The sequence below is a fragment of the Macaca thibetana genome, chromosome 4 (genome assembly GCF_024542745.1).
Source record: "Macaca thibetana thibetana isolate TM-01 chromosome 4, ASM2454274v1, whole genome shotgun sequence".
Taxonomy (NCBI): Eukaryota; Metazoa; Chordata; class Mammalia; order Primates; family Cercopithecidae; genus Macaca; species Macaca thibetana.
In genome coordinates this window covers 165,008,924-165,032,992 of record NC_065581.1, presented here as the reverse complement: position 1 = coordinate 165,032,992, position 24,069 = coordinate 165,008,924, and the positions used below count along the sequence as shown (strand labels likewise).

The following is a 24,069-nucleotide window of genomic DNA, read 5'->3' as shown; positions in this document are numbered from 1 at the left end:
GACTGAGGCCGAAGCCGCCTCCGTCCGCTTGCGGGTAGGTGTGGAGGGAGAGGCGCGGGCAGAACAGGGGCTGTGCGCGGCGCTCGCGGGCCAGTGCGAGTTCCGCAGGTGCGGGCGTGGGCTCGGAGGGCCCAGCACACTGAGCGGCCGGCTGGCGCCGCTGGCCCAGGGCGGTGAGAGGCTTAGCACCCTGGCCAGCAGCTGCGGAGGTTGCGCGGGGTCCCCCAGCACTGCCGGCGCTGTGCTCAAATTCTCGGGGAGGCTCAGCTGCCTCCTGGCGGGGCAGCGCTCAGGAGCTGCAACCCGCCATGCCCAAGCCCCCGCCTCCGCCGTGGGCTCCGGGGCGGCCCAAGCCTCCTCGACGGGCGCCGCCCCCTGCTCCTATCGACCGCCCAAGGGCTGACGAGTGCAGGTGCGGCTGGGGACTGGCGGGCAGCTCCGCATGTAGCTCCAGTGCGGGATCCACTGGGTGAGGCCAGCTGGGTTCCTGAGTCTAGTAGGGACTTGGGGAACTTTTATGTCTAGCTAAGGGATCGTAGAGGCGCCAATCAGCGCTCTGTGCCTAGCTCAGGGTTTGTAAATACACCCATCAGTACTCTGTGTCTAGCTCAAGATTTGTAAATACACCAATTGGTACTCTGTATCTAGCTAACATACTGGGGACTTGGAGAACCTTTCTGTCTAGCACTGTGTCTAGCTCAAGGATTGTAAACACACCAATCAGCACGCTGTCAAAACGGACCAATCAGCTCTCTGTAAAATGGACCAATCAGCAGGATGTGGGTGGGGTCAGATAAGGGAATAAAAGCAGGCTGCTGGCGCCAGCAGCGGCAACGGGCTTGCTTTCTCCTTATCCACCGTGGAAGCTTTGTTCTTTTGCTCTATGGGTCCGCGCTGCCTTTGAGAGTTATAGTATCCACCATGAAGGTCTGCGGCTTCGCTCGTGACAGTGTAGACCTTGCACCCACACAGAAGCAAGAAGCTGCGGACGTATCTGAACGTTTGAAGGAATAAACTCCGGACACACACCGTCTTTTAAGAACTGTAACGCTCACCGTAAGGGTCCGTGGTTTCATTCTTGAGGTCAGTGAGACGAAGAACCTACCAATTCTGGACACAGGTTCATATGGCCTTTTCCCCCTGCGAGTTTGCCTGACATTCTCTTCCTGTGTGTTCACAGGGCATTCTCCTTGTGTGTTCATATGCCGTTATTTCCCCCGTGTGTTGGTGCGGGTTCACCGGCGTTCTCCCCTAACCCGTAGGTTCACCAGGTGTTCTCCTGTTTGCATTCCCGTGGCTTTCTCCCTGCTGTGTGCGTTCACCCGGCGTTTCTCCCTACCGTGTTTCCCCAGGCATTCTTCTCCCTTTGTGTTCACAAACTTCTCCCCTTTGTGTGTGCACTGGGCGTTCTGCTCCCTGTGTGATCTCCCGACGTTCTTCCCCCAGCCCCCACCCTCGTGTGACGTTCTCCCACCTGTGTACCTGCGTGCTCGCTCTGTGTTAATTCCAGTGTGTTTTAGTGCGGCGTTTTCTCCCTGCCTGTTCACCTGGCGTTATCCCTCCTGTGCATTCACCAGGCGTTCTCCCCGCTGAGCGTTCGCACGCTATTTCCCTCCTGTGCTTTCACCCGGCGTCCTGTATCCTGTGCGTTAGCGGGGTGTTCTCGAACCACGTGTGTGTTCCACCTGCATTCTTCCTTCTCTGTGTTCGTAGGGCATCTCCCCCGTGCGTTCACCCGGCGTTCTCCAACTCCGTGCATTCAGCAGGTGTTCTCCCCCTTTGTTCAGGCGGAGCTCTCCCTCTGAGTGTTCCCGTTGCATTCTCTCTCCTGTGCGTTCCTACTGCATTCTATTTATTTTGCCTTTCCCTGGCTTTCTCCCCCACGTGTGTGCGTTCACGCGGTGTTCTCCCTTTGTGCCTTCACATGGCATTCTCCCCATTGTGCGTTCCTGTGGCATTCTTCTCTCTGTGCACTCACTGGAGGTTCTCTCCTGTGTGTGAACGCTGTGTGTTCTCCCCCGTCTATGCTTTCACCAGGCTTTCTCCCCAGTCTGTGCTTTCACCCAGCGATCTCCCCGGTGTGTGCGTTCACCTTGCATTCTCCCCTCTGGGCGTTCACTTCTCTGTGTGTTCACCCTGCGTTCTCCCCTCTGTGCGTTCACTTGGCGTTCGTTCTTCTGAGTGCATTCACCCTGGGTGTTCTCCCCACTGTATGTTCCACCGCTATTCTCCCCACTGTGCATTCATCGGGCGTTCTCCCTGTTCTATGCGTTCACCCAGCTCTGCGTTCTCCCGACTGTGTGCGTTCACTTCCCTGCGCCACCTAGCCTTCTCCCCCTGTGTGCATTCACTTCCTTCTATGCGTTCACCCGGAGTTTTCCAACCTGTGTGCATTCACCTGGCATTCTCCCCACTGTATGACCAACCTTCTCCCGCGCTGTGCGCGTTCTGCGGGCGTTCTCCCGCGCTGTGCGCATTCACGTCTCTGCGTCCACCGTGCGTTCTCCCCCACTCTGCGTTCAGCCGGGGTTCTCCCCACAGTGTCCATCCACCCGGTGTTCTCCCTGCTCTGTGCGTTCACCCATGTGTGCACGTTCACCGGGAGTTCTCTTCGCTCTGGGCGTTCAGCCCTGTGTGCGTTCCCCCGGCGTTCTCCTCGCTGTGTGCGTGCCCCCCGCCCCGGCGTTCTCCCCGCTGTGTGCGTGCCCCCCGCCCCGGCGTTCTCCCCGCTGTGTGCGTGCCCCCCCCGCGTTCTCCCCGCTGTGTGCGTGCCCCCCCCCCCCCAGCGCGTTCTCCCCGCTGTGTGCGTGCCCCCCCCGGCGTTCTCCCCGCTGTGTGCGTGCCCCCCCCGCGTGCCCCCCCCCCCGGCGTTCTCCCCGCTGTGTGCGTGCCCCCCGCCCCGGCGTTCTCCCCGCTGTGTGCGTGCCCCCCCCGCGTTCTCCCCGCTGTGTGCGTGCCCCCCGCCCCGGCGTTCTCCCGGCTGTGTGCGTGCCCCCCCCCGGCGTTCTCCCGCTGTGTGCGTGCGTTCTTCCCGCTGTGTGCGTGCCCCCCCGGCGTTCTCCCCGCCGTGTGCTTGCCCCCACCCCCGCGTTCTCCCCGCTGTGTGCTTGCCCCCCGGCGTTCTCTGCGCTGTGTGCTTTCACCTGGCGTTCTCCCCCGTCTGCGCGTTCACCTGGCGATCTCCCTGCTTTGGGCGTTCTCCCAGTGTGCGTTCACACAGCGTTCTCCTGAGTCCGTTCACCCTTGTGTGTGCGTTGACGCGGCATTCTCCCCACTCTGCGTTCACCCGGCGTTCTCCTCGCTCTATGCGTTCACCCGTGTGTGCGTTCACCCGGCGTTCTCCCCACCTGGGTGCGTTCACCCGGCGTTCTCCCCACCTGGGTGCGTTCACCCGGCGTTCTCCCCACCTGGGTGCGTTCACCCGGCGTTCTCCCCACCTGGGTGCGTTCACCCGGCGTTCTCCCCACCTGGGTGCGTTCACAGCAGTGTGCGGGTTTCCCAGGCGTTCACCCAGCATTCTCCCCTCTCTGCGTTCGCCAGGCCTTCTCTCTGCCTTCACCCAGGGTTCTCCCCTGTGTGTGCGTTTACACACCGTTCTCCTCACTTTGTGCCTTCACCCCACTGTGTGCGTTCACCTGGCATTCACCACCCCCTGTGTGGGTTCACCCGGCGCTCTCCGTTGTGTGCGTTCACCCCACTGTGTGGTTACCTGGCGTTCTCTTCTCTGTGCATTCACCCAGTATTCTTTGTATGCGTTCCTCAGGCGTTCTCTCCTCTGTGCGCGTTTACCTGTGTTCTCCTCTCCCCCATTGTGTGTGTTCTTCCGGTGCTCTCTGCTTTGTGAGTTCACCCGGCGTTTTCCCCATTGTGAGCGTTCACCCGGCGTTTTCCCCTCTGTGTGGGTTCGCCCAGCGTTCTCCCCCCTGTTCCTTCACGTTGCTGTGTGTGTTCCCTCGGCGTTCTCCCCTCTCTATGCGTTCCCCACTCCCCGTGCCTTCCCCCAGCGTTCTCCCCCCTCTCTGCGTTCCCCCGGCGTTCTCCCCTCTTTGCACGTTCCCCCGGCGTTCTCCCCTCTCTACGCGTTCACCCGGCGTTCTCCCCGCTGTGTGCGTTCACCCGGCGTTCTCCCCGCTGTGTGCGTTCACCTGGCGTTCTCAACTCTGGGCATTCTCCCTCTGAGCGTTCACCGGGCGTTCTTCTCTCTGTAAGTTCACCTGTCGTTCCACCGGCTTTCCCCCGACTGTGCGTGGTCACCTGGCGTTCTCCCCTCTGTGTGCCTTCCTCAGGCGTTCTCCCCTCTGTGCGTTCACCCAGCGTTCTTACCCCTGTGTGGGTTCACCCGGCGTTCTTACCCTCTGTGGGGTTCACCTGGCGTTCTCCCCTCTGTGTGAGTTCACCCGGCATTCTCTCCTCTGTGTGCGCATTCCTCCAGTGTTCTCCTCTCTGCGTGTTCGTTCACCTGGCATTCTCCTCCCTGTGTGTTCGTATTTCTCTGTGCTCATTAAGACACCAATCATTGGCCTAGAGCTCACCCATGTACAGTATTCCTTTATCTTGCTACATCTGAAAGATCCTATTTCCAAATAAGGTAACATGTACAGGCTTTGCGTGGTCCTGAGTTTGGGTGTGAGAGCACTTTTAATGCCAGTGTTTCTTTCCTGTCTGTCTGGGGGTGTCTGAGTGCTCACACATTTTATCTCCTACCAGTGAGCCTCAGATGCCCAAGGCTTTAAAAAGACAGAGGCATATTGCCCTAATGATGCTTCAACTCTGCTTCAATTGCCCATTTTTTTCCCTCCAAGCAGAGGCCATCCTTCTAGAAGTAAATGAGTGATAGTGATGCAAATAGAATAATATTGTTGATGTTGTGTTTTCTTATACAGCACATAGGCCTTCAGCAGACACTATTTCTTTTGCAGTTGCAAGATTTAGTAGAGTGAAAACAGAGTTGCCATATAAAAGGAGGGGACCCAAAAAGAGGGTAGCTGTTGCCTGCTTGAATGCCTGGGTTTATATCCCGATCATTGTCCCTCCTGTGCTCTCAGGCAATAGATGATTGGATATTTCTTTACCTCCTGTTTTTGCCTAATTAGCATTTTAGTGAGCTCTCTTTACTGTCCGATTGGTCGGGTGTGAGCTAAGTTGCAAGCCCCATGTTTAAAGGTGGAAGCGGTCATCTTCCCAGCTAGGCTTTGGGGTTCTTAGTTGGCCCAGGAAATCCAGCTAGTCCTGTCTCTCAGTCCCCCCTCTCGACAAGAAAACCCAAATGCTGCTGGGGAGTTTGGCTGACTGCCACTCTAACTGCTTCCTGCCAAATTGGGGCGTAGTAGGGGTTGTGCAGTTGAGATTTCCTTGGCAGGGGTGCTTTCGATGTCGTTAACATCAGAGCATGGGCTAGCAGGCTGGTCCAGGGGTCCACAGTAGATGTTAGTCATGGGCTGCATCTAGGGTTCCATTTGAAGAACTATTTGTAGTTTTACAGCTTTGATTCTGGAAGAGACAAACTTAAAAAAGAGATTAAAGATACAGGGATTGAAATGTATGGCCTGAAGTGCAGGGGATTATTTCTTTGGCAGTTTACAGGCCCTGCTTGATAGTTTTGAAAAGGCCTGGTCCAGTAAATAATGATTTGGCCATCTGATGGGTGTTATCAATGCGTAAGTGAAAGGTTTGGTGAAGGGTTTTAAGTAATTTCATTGGTTAGCTGCAGGTAAAAGTATTTTTCCTTCTTCGGTGGCTAGCCATCCTGAGGTGAGGAAACTATGTCCTCATGAGGCTCCCCATTCTGTTTCTTCTGAGTACTCGAGCTTGGTTTCCCGGAGGGGATTACCCCATACTAGGAGTCCTTCTGTACGTGTTTCTAATGGAGGGTCCTGCCTTGTGGCTCTTTTGGCTTTTAATATCTGCTTGGTGGTTCCCTTCTATTTCCTTTCCCTTTCTTTTCTGACTCCGGCAGTGTGAGACTGCCGCCTCTAGGTTTCTGTACAGCCAATAATAATCTCCTAATGGATTCCTGATGTTTTATAGGCATTCCCTCGGAAGTTAGGAATTCCTTTTCTCTCCATATTGTTGCAGGGGCATGGAGGACTAAGTAAGCATACTTTGAGGCTATATATATTTACCCTTTTTCCTTCTCCCAATTCTAGTGCCCGAGTGAGGGCTATTAATTCTGCCAGCTGAGCACTAGTTCCTGGAGTGAGGGGATTACTTTCAAGTATTCCGTTATCACTGACCACTGCATAGCCCGCTTTTCGAAGTCCTTTTTCTACAAAGGAACTTCCATCAGTATACAAGTTGAGGTCGAGATCAGTCAAGGGAACCTCTAAAGGGTCCCGTAGAGCAGCATAGGTTTGAGGAATTACCTGTTGACGGTTATGTTCTATCTTTTCTTCATTGTCTGGAAGCAGTGTGGCTGGGTTAAGAGTTGCACAAGTGTGCAGTTGCAGCACTGGCCCTTCAAGTAATAGAGCCTGATACTTAAGTAAATGGTTGTCTGACAGCCACAAGTCTCCTTTAGCAATGAGTAGGCCATTCACGTCATGAGATGTCCACACAGTAAGGTCTCTTCCCTGTAGTATTTAACTGCTTCATATACTAAGACTGCTACTGCCGCCACTACCCGTAAACAATGAGGCCAACCCTTTGCCACTACATCAATTTCCTTACTCGGGTATGCCATGGGTTGCAAGCTGGTCCCTCAGACCTGTGTAAGGACTCCTAGAGCTATTACTGTTTTTTCTGTGACATATAAAAAAAAATCTTGCCCTGTTGGCAAGCTTAACACTGAGGCTTGGGTTAGGGCCTTCTTTAGGGCCTAGAAAGCCGCTTCTGTTTAGGTGTCCATCTTACTAAATGGGTATTGGCTGAGTTTCCTTAGTGTATGTAATGGTCTGGCTATTTCGCCGTACCTGGGAATCCACATTTGGCAGAAACCTGTTATGCCAAGGAATCCTTTCTTTAGGGTTTTGGGATGAGGATGAGCCAGTATAAGCTGGATATGTTCCTCACTGAGGACCCTGGTGCCTTTGGATAATTTTAGCCCTAAGTATTTAACCTGCTGTGAGCAGAGCTGAGCCTTTGGTTTGGAAACCTTGTAGCCACAGGTAGCGAGGAAATTTAAGAGTGCTTGGGTGACTTGATGACACAAGGTTTCTGAATAGGTGGCTAAAAGTAAATCATCCACGTACTGAAGAACAAGAGTGTCCAGGTATGAGAATTGGCTCAAGTCCTTGGGCTAATGCCTGGCCAAATAGATGGGAGCTATCCCCGAACCCTTAGGATAAAACAGTCCAGGTGAGTTGAGAGGTTGGATTCGAAGGATCTTCACAGACAAGAATTGAGAGTCAGGATGTACAGGGATGCAGAAAAAAAAAAATCCTTAAAGTCCGAGACTGTAAACCACTCTGCTTCCTCTGGTATTTGGGAAAGCAGAGTATAAGGGTTGGGTACAGCTGGATATAGAGGGACAATGGCCTCATTGATAATCCTGAGATCTTGCACTAACCTCCACTGTCTGCTGGGTTTCTGTACTCCTAAAACTGGAGTATTGCAGGGGTTATTGCATGGTTTTACTAAGCCTTGGGCTTTTAGGTCCTTAACAATCTTGAGGAGTCGTTGTTGGGCCTCAGGTCTAAGGGGGTACTGCCTTTGGTAGGGAAAGGAGGTGGAATCCTTTAGTTTAACTTGAACAGGACAGGCATTTTTTGCTCGTCCATATTGTCCTTCTGTTGCCCAGACTTCCTTCAAGCAGGGGACAACAAACGGGTGTTCCTTCTCCTATGTTCAGGTGTATAATGGCCCCTGCTTTTGCTAGAGTGTCTTTCCCTAACAAGGGAGGGGGGCTTTCAGGCATAATTAGAAAAGCATGTGAAAAGAGTAAAGTTTCCCAGTCACAACTTAGTGGCTGGGAGAAGTATCTACTGACTGGCTGTCCTTCGACCCCTCGGAGAGTGACAGATCTGGAGGACAGTTGTCCAGGATGGGAGAGTAAGACTGAGAAGGCTGTGCCAGTGTCCAGGAGACAGTTAACCTCCTGGCCCTCAATGGTCAAGCATACCCGGGGCTCTGTGAGGGTGATGGCATGGGCTGGCGCTTGCCCCGGGCACCCTCAGTCCTGCTGCTGGATCATCTGGTGAGTGGCTTCTGACTCAGAGAACCTTTGTCCCCCAGGGCAGTGGGCCTTCCAGTGATTCCCTTGACATAGGGGCATGGACAAGGGGGCGACTTATTTCTACTTGACAATCTTTTTTAATGTGTCATTGTAGACAACACTGGAAGCAAGCCCTATTAGGCATTCCATTTGCCCAGCTTTTCCTTTTCCAGAGCCTCCAAAGTCCACTTGCCTGAGGGCCATGACTAAAGCAGTGGCCTTTTAAAATCCCATTTGTCCTGTTCCGACTCCTCCTCCTGATCTCTATTATAAAAAAGCGAGGTTGCCAAGTTCAATAGGGTTTCTAAGTTTTGCTCTGGGCCTAAGGAGGACTTTTGAAGTTTTATTTCTGTCTGCAGCTGACTGAGTGACAGACCTATCCTTTAGGATTAGTTGGCCTTCAGTAGAGTCAGGTGACAGGGAGGTGTGCTTCCTCACTGCCTCCCTTTGTCTCTCCAGAAAGGCAGTAGGATTTTCTTCCTTTCCCTGTGTTATAGTGGACATCACTGAATAATTCATAGGCTTCTTCCTGGTTTTCCTTTGTCCTTCTAGCACGCAAGTTAGCAAATGTCTGCGGCACCAATCTCCATGTTCTGATTCTGCGTCCCAGTGAGGGTCTACACTGGGAACTGCCTGCTGGCCTGCGGGGAATCGTTCTCTTTCCTCTGTTGTCATCCTATCATTGACCTGACTGAGATACCAGAGATGGCCAAACTCTCGGGCTGCAGTTATGGCAGCGCTTCTCTCATTTGGGCTTAGTGTCTGATCTAGCAGTAAAGTTATATCTCTCCATGTCAGATCAAAGGATTGTCCAAACCCTCGTGAAACATCAATATAGGTAGCCATCAGGGTTATCTGAGAATTTACCTAGGTCTATTTTAATTTGCTTTAAGTCTCGGGGAGAAAAAGGTACATGCACTCTGGGCTGAATTCTCCTCCTACTGCTTGGAGGGGGCATAATTGGGGAATATTGACACTGTGGTTCATTGTTTACCCATTTGTCTATCTCCTTTTGGACCGTTTGGGTTGAAGGGGGGTTATTATTAGTTGGTGGTATGGTGGGGTAGGGAGGTAGACTCTGAGGGCTTCCTGTAGGGCATAAATCACACTTTTTACATAATTACGAGTTGTCTCTTAATGGAAGTTTGTACATATGGCACTTCACTCCATTTGCCTTCTGTTTCACAAAAGAGGTCTTAGCTGTAAGTTGGTGTTATAATTTATACTTCCCTCCGGAGGCCAGGTTTCTCCCCCTTGAAGAGGATATCGTGGCCAGATGGTACTGCAAAAGAATATAAGTCATTTCTTAGCGTCTGAGGGGCAAATTGGTCCCAATTCTCCAGAATATATCTTAGGGGCATTTTTGCGTTGGGGGAGCGTTTCCCATCTGAAAAAACTTAGGGATGCCAGCACCCCTAGTCATTTTCCAATGAGCATTAGTGCTGGAGCATCCTCTATGCTTATTCTTTTCCAGGGTAGGTAACCACCCATGGACCCTGCTTATCAGATCAGTTATGCTCACCGATGTAGCAGTTCTGCACCCCTTTTCCCGCCTTGACCACAAAGAAAGGGGTCCGGGGCTGCTGGATTCTAGTGGTCCTTTACCAGCATGCCCAACATTGCCTTTGTGCTCAGGGTTGAGTCCTAGAGCTGGGCTGGATTCCTGAGTATTTCATAGCAACCCAGCTGCCCCATCAAGATGCACTCCCAAAAACAACAGTTCTTATGTAAATTTGTTTCAGAGAAGGGTGTAGGTAAACTTTTGAATCAGGATTGAGATAGTCTTTTTTTGATTCTGTAAGTACTTTATGGCTTGGCTGAGTGCAAACAGCTCGCCTTGAGGAGACCAATTATTAGGCAATTTTTCTACCTCTGCTTCCACAAGAGTCTCCCTATCAATTACTGAATACTCATTGTGGTTTTTTCCTCAGTCACCTGGGAGGAACCATCTATCCTCCCGTCCAGAAGGGAGTTCCTCCTAGGTCTGGTCGGACCTTTGTATGGTAATTAAGATTTAAATTCCCTGTTAGGAAATCTGCTCGGTCAAGGGAATTATCAGTGGTTGGTATTAAATTACCTTTTTCTAACAGAATAGCCCCATACTTTAAGATTTTTGAGTTAGTAAGATACCTTTTTGCTTTTTTGACTTAGAATAATTCTGAAATGATTAGGTGTGCTCACAATGAAGTTTCCTCTAAAAGTTACTTTTCTACTTCTGTTAGCAAAGCAGTTGATGCTACAGATTGAATGCATTTGGGCCATCCACGGGTCACTGGGTTAAGGATTTTTGATAGGAAGGCTGTGGGTTGTCAGTGGTCTCAGTGTTTTCAGGCTACATCCTTGTTTGCACTGACAACAAGGCAGTATTGGAGTGTTACAGGGTCACAGAAAAGACCTTCAATTATCGATTATAGATTTTAAATTTACACTGGCTTTTAAAGGAATAGGGCACACTGTCTTTTATTATTTCTATCTTTCTCTTTTTTCCTCTTTGACTCCCTCTTTCTCTCTCTCTCTCTCTCTCTCTCTACCCTTCTCTTAGCCACTACAAACTTGGGGCCCTGGCAAGAGTGGTAGGGAATGGGTCCCATGTAACCGCCCATGTCGAGAGCTGTATACCTAAATCGGGAGGGACACCAGCGATAAGACTCCCTGGGTTTATAGCCTAGATGCCTAAGAACACAGCGTAGAACTTCCTTAGATCCCTTTGGAGTTACAACTTGCTATAGAGGAAATGAAAGTCTGAACCATTAGTACCTAGGAGGCAGGAATCTGAAATTTTTCAGAATCTCAGAGGAAGTAGATTCAGGGGTGAGAATTTTGGGGCTACGCTTTCAAGAAAGTCGTGGTTGGGACCCAGGAGGTATGGGTCAGAAGGAAAGGTGGGGCACATGCATGGGTGACTATTGAGAGACTTCCGGCTGCACCATGATCTCAACCAGCTAATGCTGGGAGTTTGGGACGACAGCTTTCTGTTTCTAGTCAGCCCTTGGCTTCAAGAAAATTGAAAGCAGAAGCTGATTCCAGGCAGACCAACATCCCCAACCGTTGTTAGAAAGCCCTTCCCCAGATAGCCTTACACCTGACTCTTAAGTCTGGTGGCCACACTAATAGTTTTTAACTGGCCGACAGGTGCCTGATATTTTCCTCCAATTCCTAAGGAAGGGTAGGACAGAATAGCAAGTGAAAGTGGTCCAATATTACTTATCACTTTGGAGGTCTCTTCATGGTCGCCAAAATGTTACCAGGGGGTCCTTGCTCACAGAGCTCCCAAGATGGTCGTGGGCCACTTCCAAGATGGTGCCAAGCCACATATTCTCTGACCTGGGGTTCTTAGTCTCACGGATTCCAAGGAATGGAATCTTGGGCCATGTGATGAGTGTTACAACTCTATTAGAAGCCGTAAGTCACAGAAGAGAACCATGGAACTCAGTGATTAGTGTTCAGCTCGATTAGGACAAACTTGGGCACTTAGCTGTGCAGGAGCAATGGCAAGCCTTTAGCCTCATTGGGAGAGGCAGTGAGTGCCTCGCTGGATCAGCAACACAGCAGACACCCTGCCGGATCTGGAGGAATGGAAGTCAGTGGTGGGTCTGCGACAGCAGCAAACAGCAGTGGTGGACAGCGAGTGAAAACTCAGCTTGAGCCGACACAAACACAGACCAGAAGAGTGCAGCTGCAAGATTTAATAGAGTGAAAACAGAGCTCCCATACAAAGGAGGGGGGGGGACCCAAAGAGGGTAGCCCTGTTTTATAATTTTTAATTTTTAGGACTAATTCTTTTTCTGGAGGGTGTTCATTGGCAAGTAGAACAGGGATCTCAGTTAAATTTATTTTGAGTTCTAGGGTATGTGTGCACAATGTGCAGGTTTGTTACATATGTACACATGTGCCATGTTGGTGTGCTGCACCCATTAACTCGTCATTTACATTAGGCATATCTCCTAATGCTATCTCTCCTCCCTGCTCCCACCCCACGACAGGCCGTGGTGTGTGATGTTCCCCGCCCTGTGTCCAAGTGTTCTGATTGTTCAGTTCCCACCTATGAGTGAGAACATGCAGTGTGTGGTTTTCTGTCCTTGTCATAGTTTGTTCAGAATGATGGTTTCCAGTTTCACCCATGTCCCTACAAAGGACATGAACTCATCCTTTTTCATGGCTGCATAGTATTCCATGGTGTATATGTGCCACATTTTCTTAATCCAGTCTGTCACTGATGGACATTTGGGTTGATTCCAAGTCTTTGCTATTGTGAATAGTGCCGCAATAAACATACGTGTGCATGTGTCTTTATAGCAGCATGATTTATAATCCTTAGGGTATATACCTAGCAATGGGATGGCTGGGTCAAATGGTATTTCTAGTTCTAGATCCTTGAGTGAATCTCCACACTGTCTTCCACAATGGGTGAACTGGTTCACAGTCCCACCAACAGTGTAAAAGTGTTCCTATTTCTGCACATCCTCTCCAGCACCTGTTGTTTCCTGACTTTTTAATGATTGCCATTTTAACTGGTGTGAGATGGTATCTCACTGTGGTTTTGATTTGCATTTCTCTGGCCAGTGATGAGCATTTTTTCATGTGTCTGTTGGCTGCATAAATGTCGTCTTTTGAGAAGTGTCTGTTCATATTCTTTGCCCACTTTGATGGGGTTTTTTTTCTTGTAAATTTGTTTATGTTCTCTGTAGATCTGGATATTAGCCCTTGGTCAGATGGGTAGATTGTAAACATTTTCTCCCATTCTGTAGGTTGCCTGTTCACTCTGATGGTAGTTTCTTTTGCTGTGCAGAAGCTCTTTAGCTTAATTACATCCCATTTGTCAATTTTTCAATTTTGACTTTTGTTGCCATTGCTTTTGGTGTTTTAGTCATGAAGTCCTTGCCCATGCTTATGTCCTGAATGGCATTGCCTAGGTTTTCTTCTAGGGTTTTTATGGTTTTTATATCTAATATTTAAGTCTTTAATCCATCTTGAATTAATTTTTGTATGTAAGGTGTAAGGAAGGGATCCAGTTTCAGCTTTCTACATATGGCTAGCCAGTTTTCCCAGCACCATTTATTAAATAGGGAATTCTTTCCCCATTTCTTGTTTTTGTCAGGTTTGTCAAAGATCAGATGGCTGTAGATGTATGATATTAATTCTGAGGGATCTGTTCTGTTCTATTGGTCTATATCTCTGTTTTGGTACCAGTACCATGCTGTTTTGGTTACTGTAGCCTTATAGTATAGTTTGAAGTCAGGTAACGTGATGTCTCTAGCTTTGTTCTTTTTGCTTAGAATTGTCTTGGCAATGTGGGCTCTTTTTTGGTTCCATGTGAACTTTAAGGTAGTTTTTTCCAATTCTGTGAAGAAAGTCATTAGTAGCTTGATGGGGATGGTATTAAATCTATAAATTAACCTTGGACAGTATGGCCATTTTCATGATATTGATTCTTTCTATCCATGAGCGTGGAATGTTCTTCCGTTTGTGTCCTCTTTTATTTCACTGAGCAGTGGTTTGTAGTTCTTAAAGTGGTCCTTCCCATCCCTTGTAAGTTGGATTCCTAGGTATTTTATTCTCTTTGAAGCAATTGTGAATGGGAATTCACTCATGATTTGGCTGTTATTGGGGTATAGGAATGCTTGTGATTTTTGCACATTGATTTTGTATCCTGAGACTTTGCTGAAGTTGCTTATCAGCTTAAGGAGATTTTGGGCTGAGACAATGGGGTTTTCTAGATATACAATCATGTCATCTGCAAACAGGGACAATTTGACTTCCTCTTTTCCTAATTGAATATCCTTTATTTCTTTCTCCTGCCTGATTGCCCTGGCCAGAACTTCCAACACTATGTTGAATAGGAGTAGTGGGAGAGGGTATCCCTGTCTTGTGCCAGTTTTCAAAGGGAATGCTTCCAGTTTTTGCCCATTCAGTATGATATTGGTGGTGGGTTTGTCATAAATAGCTCTTATTATTTTGAGATGTCCCATCAATACCTAGCTTACTGAGAGTTTTTAGCATGAAGGACTGTTGAATTTTGTCAAAGGCCTTTTCAGCATCTATTGAGATAATCAAGTGGTTTTTGTCTTTGGTTCTGTTTATATGCTGAATTATTTATTGATCTGTGTATGTTGCACCAGCCTTGCATTCCAGGGATGAAGCCAATTTGGTCATGGTGGATAAGAGTTTTGAAGTGCTGCTGGATTTGGTTTGCCAGTATTTTATTGAGGATTTTTGCATCGATGTTCATCAGGGATATTGGTCTAAAATTCTCTTTTTTCCTGTCTCTGCCAGGCTTTGGTATCAGGATGATGCTGGCCTCATAAGATGAGTTGAGGATTCCCTCTTTTTCTATTGATTGGAGTAGTTTCAGAAGGAATTATAGCAGCTCCTCTTTGTACCTCTGGTAGAATTCAGCTGTGAATCCGTCTGGTCTTGGACTTTTTTTGTTTGGTAGGCTATTAATGCCTCAATTTCAGAGCCTGTTATTGGTCTATTCAAGGATTCAACCTCTTCCTGGTTTAGTCTTGGGAGGATGTATGTGTCCAGGAATTTATCCATGTCTTTTAGATTTTTCTAGTTTATTTGCATAGAGGTGTTTATAGTATTCTCTGATGGTAGTTTGTATTTCTGTGGGATCGGTGATGATATCCCCTTTATCATTTTTTTATTGCATCTCTTTGGTTCTTTTCTTTACTAGTGTTTCTCGTGGACTATCAATTTTGTTGATCTTTCAAAAACCAGCTCATGGATTCATTTTTTTTTTTTTTTTTGAAGGGTTTTTTGTGTCTCTAGCTCCTTCAGTTCTGCTCTGATCTTAGTTATTTCTTGCCTTCTGCTAGCTTTTGAATGTGTTTGCTCTTAATTCTCTAGTTCTTTTAATTGTGATGTTAGGGTGTCAATTTTAGATCTTTCCAACTTTCCCTTCTGGGCATTTAGTGCTATAAATTTCCCTCGACACACTGCTTTAAATGTGTCCCAGAGATTCTGGTATGTTGTATCTTTGTTCTCATTGGTTTCAAAGAATGTTTTTATTTCTGTCTTCATTTTGTTATGTACCCAGTAGTCATTCAGGAGCAGGTTGTTCAGTTTCCATGTAGTTGAGTAGTTTTGATTGAGTTTCTTAATCCTGAGTTCTAGTTTGATTGCACTGTGGTCTGAGAGACAGTTTGTTATAATTTGTTCTTTTGCATTTGCCGAGGAGTGCTTTACTTCCAACTGTGTGGTCGATTTTGGAATAAGTGCAATGTGGTGCTGAGAAGAATGTATATTCTGTTGATTTGGGGTGGAGAGTTCTGTAGATGTCTATTAGGTCTGCTTGGTGCAGAGCTGAGTTCAATTCCTGGATATCCTTGTTAACTTTCTGTCTCGTTGACCTGTTTAATGTTGACAGTGGGACATAAAAGTCTCCATTATTGTGTGGCAGTTTAAGTCTCTTTGTAGATCTCTAAGGACTTGCTTTATGAATCTGGGTGCTCCTGTATTGGGTGCATATATATTTAGGATAGTTAGCTCTTGTTGAATTGATCCCTTTACCATTATGTAATGGCCTTCATTGTGTCTCTTGATCTTTGCTGGTGTAAAGTCTGTTTTATCAGAGACTAAGATTGCAACCCAACCACTACTTCTTTTTGTTTTCCATTTGCTTGGTAGATCTTCCTCCCTTTATTTTGAGCCTATGTGTGTCTCTGCACATGAGATGGGTCTCCTGAATACAGCACACTGATGGGTCTTGACTCTATCCAATTTGCTAGTCTGTGTCTTTTAATTGGAGCATTTAGCCCATTTACATTTAAGGTTAATATTATGAATGAATTTGATACTGTCATGATGTTATTTTGCTCGTTAGTTGATGCAGTTTCTTCCTAGCATTGGTGGTCTTTACAATTTGTCATGTTTTTGCAATGACTGGTACCTGTTCTTCCTTTCCCATGTTTAGTGCTTCCTTCAGGAGCTCTTGTAAGGCAGGCCTGGTGGTGACAACATCTCTCAACATTTGTCTGTAAAGGATTTTATTTCTCCTTCACTTATGAAGCATAGTTTGGCTGGATATGAAATTCTGGGTTGAAAATTCTTTTCTTCCAGAATGTTCAATATTGACCCTCACTGTCTTCTGGCTTGTAAAGTTTCTGCCGAGAGATCTGCTGTTGGTCTGATGGGGGCTTCCCTTTGTGCATAACCTGACCTTTCTGTCTGGCTGCCCTTAACATTTTTTCCTTCATTTCAACTTTGGTGAATCTGACAATTGTGTGTCTTGCAGTTGCTCTTCTCGAGGAGTATCTTTGTGGCATTTTCCGTATTTCCTGAATTTGAATGTTGGCCTACCTTGCTAAGTTGGGGAAGTTCTCCTAGATAATATCCAGGCTTCCCTTTGCTTAGGAAAGGGAATTCCCCGACTCCTTGCACTTCCCGGGTGAGGCGATGCCCCACTCTGCTCTGTGGGCTGCACCCACTGTCTGACAAGCCCCAGTGAGATGAACCCAGTACCTCAGTTGGAAATGTAGAACTCACCTGTCTTCTGTGTTGCTCATGCTGGAAACTGCAGGCTGGAGCTGTTCCTATTTGGCCATCTTGGAACCTCTCTCTATGCTTATATTTCTTTACCTTGCCCTATTGCACTGTCTAGAATCACTAGGAGAATGTTGGTTAGACATGGTAAGAAGCATCTTTGCCTTTTCCTTGACTTAAGGGGAAGCATATAATAGTTTACCTTTGAGCTGTTTTTATTTATAACAGTTCTGACACCAAGGTGTGGGGTTTTTATTTCACACCAACTAATTCTCTGATTCTCTGGACACCAACTTGTGTGTTCAACAATTCAATTCAATTCTGACATTAACCCCTTGGAGTTAGTGCAGACCCCACAGCTCAAAGGCTTGATTCCCTTCCCCCCATTTCAGATGCCGGTCACAGGTTGAGGGCTTCCTGAACTTCTGACTGACCAGGTAGAAATTGAAGGTTCCCATGACTCCTTCTGCAGGTTTTGATAATTTGGTGGAAATTACCAGTTATTATAAAGAATATACCTCAGGAACTGCCAAAAGAGCTGCACAGGGCAGGATATGGAGGAAGGGGCAGGAGCTTCCGTGTTCCCTCTGGATGCGCCACCCTCCCAGCACCTTGATGTATTCACCAACCTGGAATCCCTCCCAACTGTCATTTAGGGTTTTAACAGAGGCTTCATTATGTAGGTATGATTGATTAAATCATCAGCCAATGGTGATTAGCACAGTCTCCAACCCCTTTTCCCTTTCTTATAGATTGAGAGAAAGGCCTGAAAGTTCTAAGATCCTAATCAAGGCTTGGTCTTCGCAGCAACCAGTCCCCATTCTTGAAGCTACCTAGGGGACCCCAGCTACCAGGCATCTTATACCAAAGACAATGATTCCTTTAGAAATCCCAAAGGTTTCAGAAAGGTAGGCATTGGTGGTATAGTGGTGAGCATAGATGCCTTCCAAAAGTTTCAGAAGCTTTTTTTTGAGGAACCTAGGGCATTTTATTTATTTATTCATTTACTTATTTTTTAATTAAACCATAACTATTAAGGATGTTATTAGCTGTAGATCTTTTCCAGATATTTTTTAATACATTGAGGAAGTTCAGATCCATTTTAGGATTTTTGAGAGTTTTTAAAATCATGAATGGGTATTGAATTTTGTCAAATGCTTTTTTGGCACCTATTAAAACAGTTGTATTGCTTTTTTTTTTCTAGTAATATTAGAAATGACTTTTTAAAGATGTCTGCTAATGTGGTAAATGATTGTAAAATGTTAAACCAACTTTGCATTCTTCACATAAAACTTACTTGATAAAACCTACTTTTGACACGTTCAATTTACACTTGTGACTATTAAGAAATTTGTGTCTGTTTATCTGTGTTAATGGCCTGTAATTTTTGTAATGTCTTTGTCAGGTTTTGATATTAATATTAGACTGGACTCATGAAGTAAACTGGACATGTTTTCTCCTCCATTTTCTGAATTTCACATGTTTACATGAAATTTATATACTTTTTTCCTAGAATGTTTGACAGAATTCACCCAATATCTAGCCAATTGTATTAATGTTGGATATTAATTCAATTAGTTTAATAGGTACAGATCTATGTAGATTTTCTGTTCATCTCTGTCAATTTTAAAAGTTGTATTTTAAAGGAATTTATCTGTGTCATCTAATTTACAGAAATTATTGGCATAAGGCGGCTAACACTATCCTTTTAGTGTCTATAGGATCTGTAGTGATAACCCCTCTTCATTCTTGATTTTCACAATATGTGTTATCACTCTTAAAAATCAGTTAACTATGGACTTATCAATTTGCTTAATTATTTCAAACAACTAGCTTTTGACTTTGTTAGTTCTGTTGTCTATTTTCTATTTTACTTTTGCTCTTAGCTTTATAGAGCTTTTTTGGGTTTTCTTTGTTCTTCTTTTTCTAACTTTCTAAGGTAAGACTTCAGATTGTTGATCTTACATCTTTGTTAACACAAGTGTTTAAAGGTATAATTTTTTTTCTGAAAATTGTTTTGTAATTTCCCACAAATTTTGATGTTTGTTTATATTTTTATTAAGAATATTTTCTAATGTCTACTTTTTAAAATGTGATCCATGGACTATTTAATTTTTAATTTCTACATATTTGGGGTTTTCCTAGATATCTTTCTGTTTAATTCAGCTGTGCTTAGAAAACATACTTTGCATAATTTCAATCCTTTTAAATGTAATATTTATTGCTCAGCGTAAGACACTGTCTTATGTGCATATATTAAAAAGTATTTTGCTGACAGTACCTCCTTGTAGAATATTCTAAATATCAGTCTGATTGATACTTGATCAAATTGATATATAGATTTTAAATTGGTTGATAGTATTGTCTTCTATATCATTACCAATTTTCTGTCCACTAGTGCTATCAATTAATACAGTAAGACTTTTGAAAGTTCCAACTCTGTTGGTTTATTTTTTCTTTCAATTCTGTTTTTACTTTATTTTGAAGCTTGTTATTTGGAACATAAATATTTAGGATTTTTATATATTCTTGATTTTGCTTCTCATGGATCTGTTGATCATTATGTAATATCCAGTTTTATACCTGGTTAAATTCTCTGTACTGAAACCCATTTTATCTAATATAAATACAGTCATTCCAGTTTCCTTTGATTAATATTTGCTTGACATATCTTTTTCTATCCTTTTAACCTCTTACCTACCTTAGTATTGGCTTTTTGTATATAAAGGAGGTGTTTTGTAGACAGCATTTACTTGAGTTTTGCTGCTTAATATAATTTGACTGCCTCTGCTTTTTAATTGGAGTGATTAGACCATTGCTATTATCTGAATGTTTTTTTCCACCACCAAATTCATAGGTTGAAACCTAAACCTCAATGTAGTGGTATTAAGAGCTGGGGCCTTTGAGAGGTGATTAGGTTATAAGAGAGTCACTCTAATGAATGGGATTAGTGCCCTTATAAAAGAGGCATGAGAGAGCTTCTGCCATGTAAAGACACAGCAAGAAGGTGCCATATTTGAAGCAGAGAGTGAGACCTCCCCAGACACCACATTTCCTGGCAACTTGATCTTAGACTTCTTAGCTTCCAGAACTGCAAGCAATGCTTCTGTTGTTTTGTTACCCTGTCTTTGAATAAACTAAAGGATACCATTGACATTTAATGTGATCATTGACAGTGTTGAGTTTAAATCTAGTATTTTCTATTTTTCTTATTTGTTATTTGTTCCTTTCACCTCTCTTTTCCTTCCTTTTCAGAATAATTGAGTATTTAATGACTCAGTTTTAACTCTACAATTGGCTTAGTAGTTGTACAACCTATTTTTATAATAATTGCTCTAGGAATATTGCATGATACCTTCAAAGATTATTATAACATTTCATACTTATTGAAATGTTTGGTCCTTTCACATTTTTTGAAATATAAGATTCTTACAAGAAATACATCCCTTTCTTGCTTCCTATCCTGTTTGCTATTTTTGTCTATATTTGCTTCTGTATGTTACAGATGACACCATGTTATTTTTCCTTTAATTAGCATTTATGTAAGATTAATTTTTGAAATATCTCTATTGATTTACATGTTTATTTTAAATTACTTTCATTTCTTTTCTATGTTCAAATTACTGTCTGATACCTTTACTCTTACTGAAGAACTTCCTTTAGATTCTTTTTTTGGAGGAGGTATTCACTTATGTTTTAGGATCAGGGTACATGTGCCAGGTTTCTTGTATAGGTAAATTGCATATCATGGGGGTTTGGTGTACAGATTATTTAGTCATCCAGGTAATAAGCATAGTACCCAATAAGTAGTGTTTTGACCCTCTCACTCCTCCCACCCCCCACCCTTCAGTAGGGCCCAGTGTCTGTTTTCCCTTCTTTGTGTCCATATGTACTCAATGGTATAGCTCCCACTTATAAGTGAGAACATGCAGTATTTGCTTTACTTCACTTAGGATGATGGCCTCCAGCTCCATCCTTGTTGCTGCAAAGAACATGATCTCATTTTGTTTATGGCTATGTAGTATTCCATGGTGTATGTGTGCCACATTTCTTTTTTTTCCATTCTACTATTGATGAGCATTAGGTTGATTGTATATGTTTGCTATTGTAAATAGTACTGAAAGAACATATGCATGCATGTGTCTTTATGGTAGAATGTGTATTTCTTTGGGTATATACCCAGTAACGGGATTGCTGGGTCGAATGGTACTTCTGTTTTAAGTTCTTTGAGAAGTTGTCACACTGCTTCCTACAATGGCTGAACTAATTTACATACCTATCAGCAATGTATGTGTTCCGTTTTTCTGTGTGGCTTTGCCATTTATAGTACATGTGCTATATACTATAAATGGATTCTTTTTTTGTTTGTTTTTTTTTTTTTTGGAGACGGAATCTCGCTCTGTCGCCCAGGCTGGAGTGCAGTGGCCCAATCTCAGCTCACTGCAAGCTCCGCCTCCCAGGTTCATGCCATTCTCCTGCCTCAGCCTCCCGTGTAACTGGGACTACAGGCGCCCGCCCCGGCACCTGGCTAATTTTTTGTATTTTTAGTAGAAATGGGGTTTCACCGTGTTAGCCAGGATGGTCTTGATCTCCTGATCTCGTGATCTGCCTGTCTCGGCCTCCCAAAGTGCTGAGATTACAGGCGTGAGCCACCGCGCCTGGCCTGGATTCTTTATAGTATATATGCTTTGGCAAGTTTTATGTGAAAAAAGTTATTTTACCTTCATTTTAGAAAGCTATTTTTCTGCATATAGAATTCTAGGTTGACCATTTCCCGGTACTTTACTAATGCCATATCACTGTTTTTTTGGCTTACATAATTTCAGACAAGAAGTTTGCTGTAATTATCTTTGCTTCTGTATATACTTTTTTCTTCTGGTTGTTGTTAAGGTTTTCTTTTCATGATGGTTTATGGAGATTTGACTGAGGTGCTAGTTTTTTTTAAATGTGTGGTAGTTTGGACTTAGATCTGTGAATTTACAGCTTTTTATCAAACTTGAAAAAATTTTAGCCAAATTTTATTAAATTTTTTTTTTTTTTTTTTTTTTTTTTTTTTTTTTTTTTGAGACGGAGTCTCGCTCTGTCGCCCAGGCTGGAGTGCAGTGGCCGGATCTCAGCTCACTGCAAGCTCCGCCTCCCGGGTTCACGCCATTCTCCTGCCTCAGCCTCCCGAGTAGCTGGGACTACAGGCGCCCGCCACCTCGCCCGGCTAGTTTTTTGTATTTTTTAGTAGAGACGGAGTTTCACCGGGTTAGCCAGGATGGTCTCGATCTCCTGACCTCATGATCCGCCCGTCTCGGCCTCCCAAAGTGCTGGGATTACAGGCTTGAGCCACCGCGCCCGGCCTTAAATATTTTCTTGTACCTCCCCTTTTCCTCCTTCTGGGTCTCCAGTTATTCCTGCCTCATACCACTTGATATCGTCCCAGAGATCATGTTGCTTTGTTCATTTTTTTCAGTCTTTTCCCCTCCTTCTTTTATTTTGAATAGTTTCTATCATTATGTCTTCAAAATGTATAGATGTTTTCTTCTTCAGTGTCTAATCAGCACTTAGTTTCATTCAGTGTGTTTTTCATTTCAAATAGTTTATTTTCATATATAGAAATTTCTTATAGTTTTGGTTTTTCTGCTCATGTTTAAGCTTTTTAAACATATATATATTTATATTTTCTATTCTGTCATCTCTCATTTCTGAGTGTTTCTTTGAGTGATTTTTTTCTCCTGGTTATGGATCATATCCATAACAACAAGAAGTTGTTTCTTTGGATGCCTAATAATTTTTGATTGGGTGCTGAACATTTTAAATATTACATTTTTGTGTGCTCAGTTTTGTTTTAAATATTGCAGAACTTCGGGATGCAGTTTAGTTACTTGCAATTTTAATCTCTTCAAAGCTTGCTGTAAGGCTCTGTAGCATGGGCTCCATGGCAGCCTTAGTCTAGGGCTAATTTATTTATATTACTAAGGCAATGTTTTTTTGAAGATTCTACTGATGCCGTATGTATTGGGTGGCTTTTAACTCTGGCTGGTGAGAACAGAAACTATTCTCATCCCTGTGTAAGCTCCAGAGATTGTACCACCTACTCCTTTACAATGATTCTTTCACTTGCCTTTGTATTTTCTTCATATACATGCTCAGATCATTGTCAGTCACATTTTCAAGGGCACCTCTCTTCCTGTTTCCGGAGCTCCATCCTCCTTGGTTTTTATCCCACAGATTCTAGCTGCTTTGGACTCCCTGAACCCCAAACTCTGTTACCTCAATTCAGGGGGACCACCAGGCTCTGTTTGGGCTCTACTTCTTGCCCTGTCACCTAGAAACACCATGCAGACATTGATATAGAACAATATTAGGGCTTACATTATCCGTTCCCTTTTTCTCAGATAAGATTTCTGTCCTGTGTTGAAATTTTAAATGTCTAGCATCCAGTAAAAAAAATTATGCAAAAAAACAGAAAAATATGACTCATATCCATTGTCTTATGTATTTTGGAAAATGTATTTGTTTTATATATCTTTTTGTTTCAGGCAGGAGGATGAATCTAGCAGTCTTCCTTCATCACAGCCAGAAATAGAAGTCTCTGAGTATGGGTTTTCAACTTGTGTTTTAGTTGTGCCATACTGTGACTATGACTAAAAATTATATAATGAAAAACTCACAATGTGATATTCCTTTCTTTTAAATTTTGTCTCCCTTACAGATCTGCCTGCCTTAGTATACTCACAGCTTTCAGGTAGTTGTTTTGTATTTTGTACTTAGTTAATGATTGTTACTTTCAGGAGTTTTGGTCTATTAGAGATGAAACCGAACTGTATTATTTTTGTAGGTAATTTAATCCTTAACAGGATCCCTACTGGTATTTTCAACCAATGTAAAACTATCTTCTCATCTTTCTTGTTAATGCTCTGGTTCTTTCTAGGCTGTCCCCAGGCTGGCTGGGTCAATCCTGAAATCTTTCCTAGTTAACCCATCTTACCATCTTCCACACCATTTGGTCCAGTTACGTATCTCTTGCCTGACCTACTCTATCTAGCCCTGTTGTCAAAGGTATTTGAATCAGGGCAACTCCATCTTGAAGAGGGGCTGGGAAAAATGAGGCTGAGACTTGGGCTGCATTCCTAGGAGGTTAGGCGTTCTTACTTACAAGCTGTTTGTGGTTAAGGGAACAGACATTGTGACCACTTGGCATACACTCCTACCTTAAAGGGCATTTGATCTGTAAACCAAAAATAAAATTCTAAGCACCTGAACCATCTGATGGACCCTCCCCTCAACAAAGGGCATTCCCAAAGTTAACCTGAAAAACTAGTTCAGGCCGTGAGGGAAAGTGAGGGTTAGACATGCCTCATTATGTATGCCTCCCATTGTAATTGAGGCACAGATGACCAGCATTAACATTAAAACCAGAGGCCTTAAGACTGATAGAACAGACT

The 24,069-nt window shown here is 44.5% G+C and overlaps 1 protein-coding gene across 1 annotated transcript in view; it reads left to right on the top strand.

Annotated features, from left to right (window-relative positions):
• Window positions 1-853: 853 nt before the first annotated feature.
• Window positions 854-24,069, top strand: part of RPS6KA2 (ribosomal protein S6 kinase A2) — a 491,259-nt gene continuing 468,043 nt past the window's right edge. The window contains exon 1 of the mRNA XM_050789393.1: window positions 854-1,056. The gene's annotated coding sequence lies outside the window, so the exon portion shown is untranslated. The remainder of the gene's footprint in view (window positions 1,057-24,069) is intronic.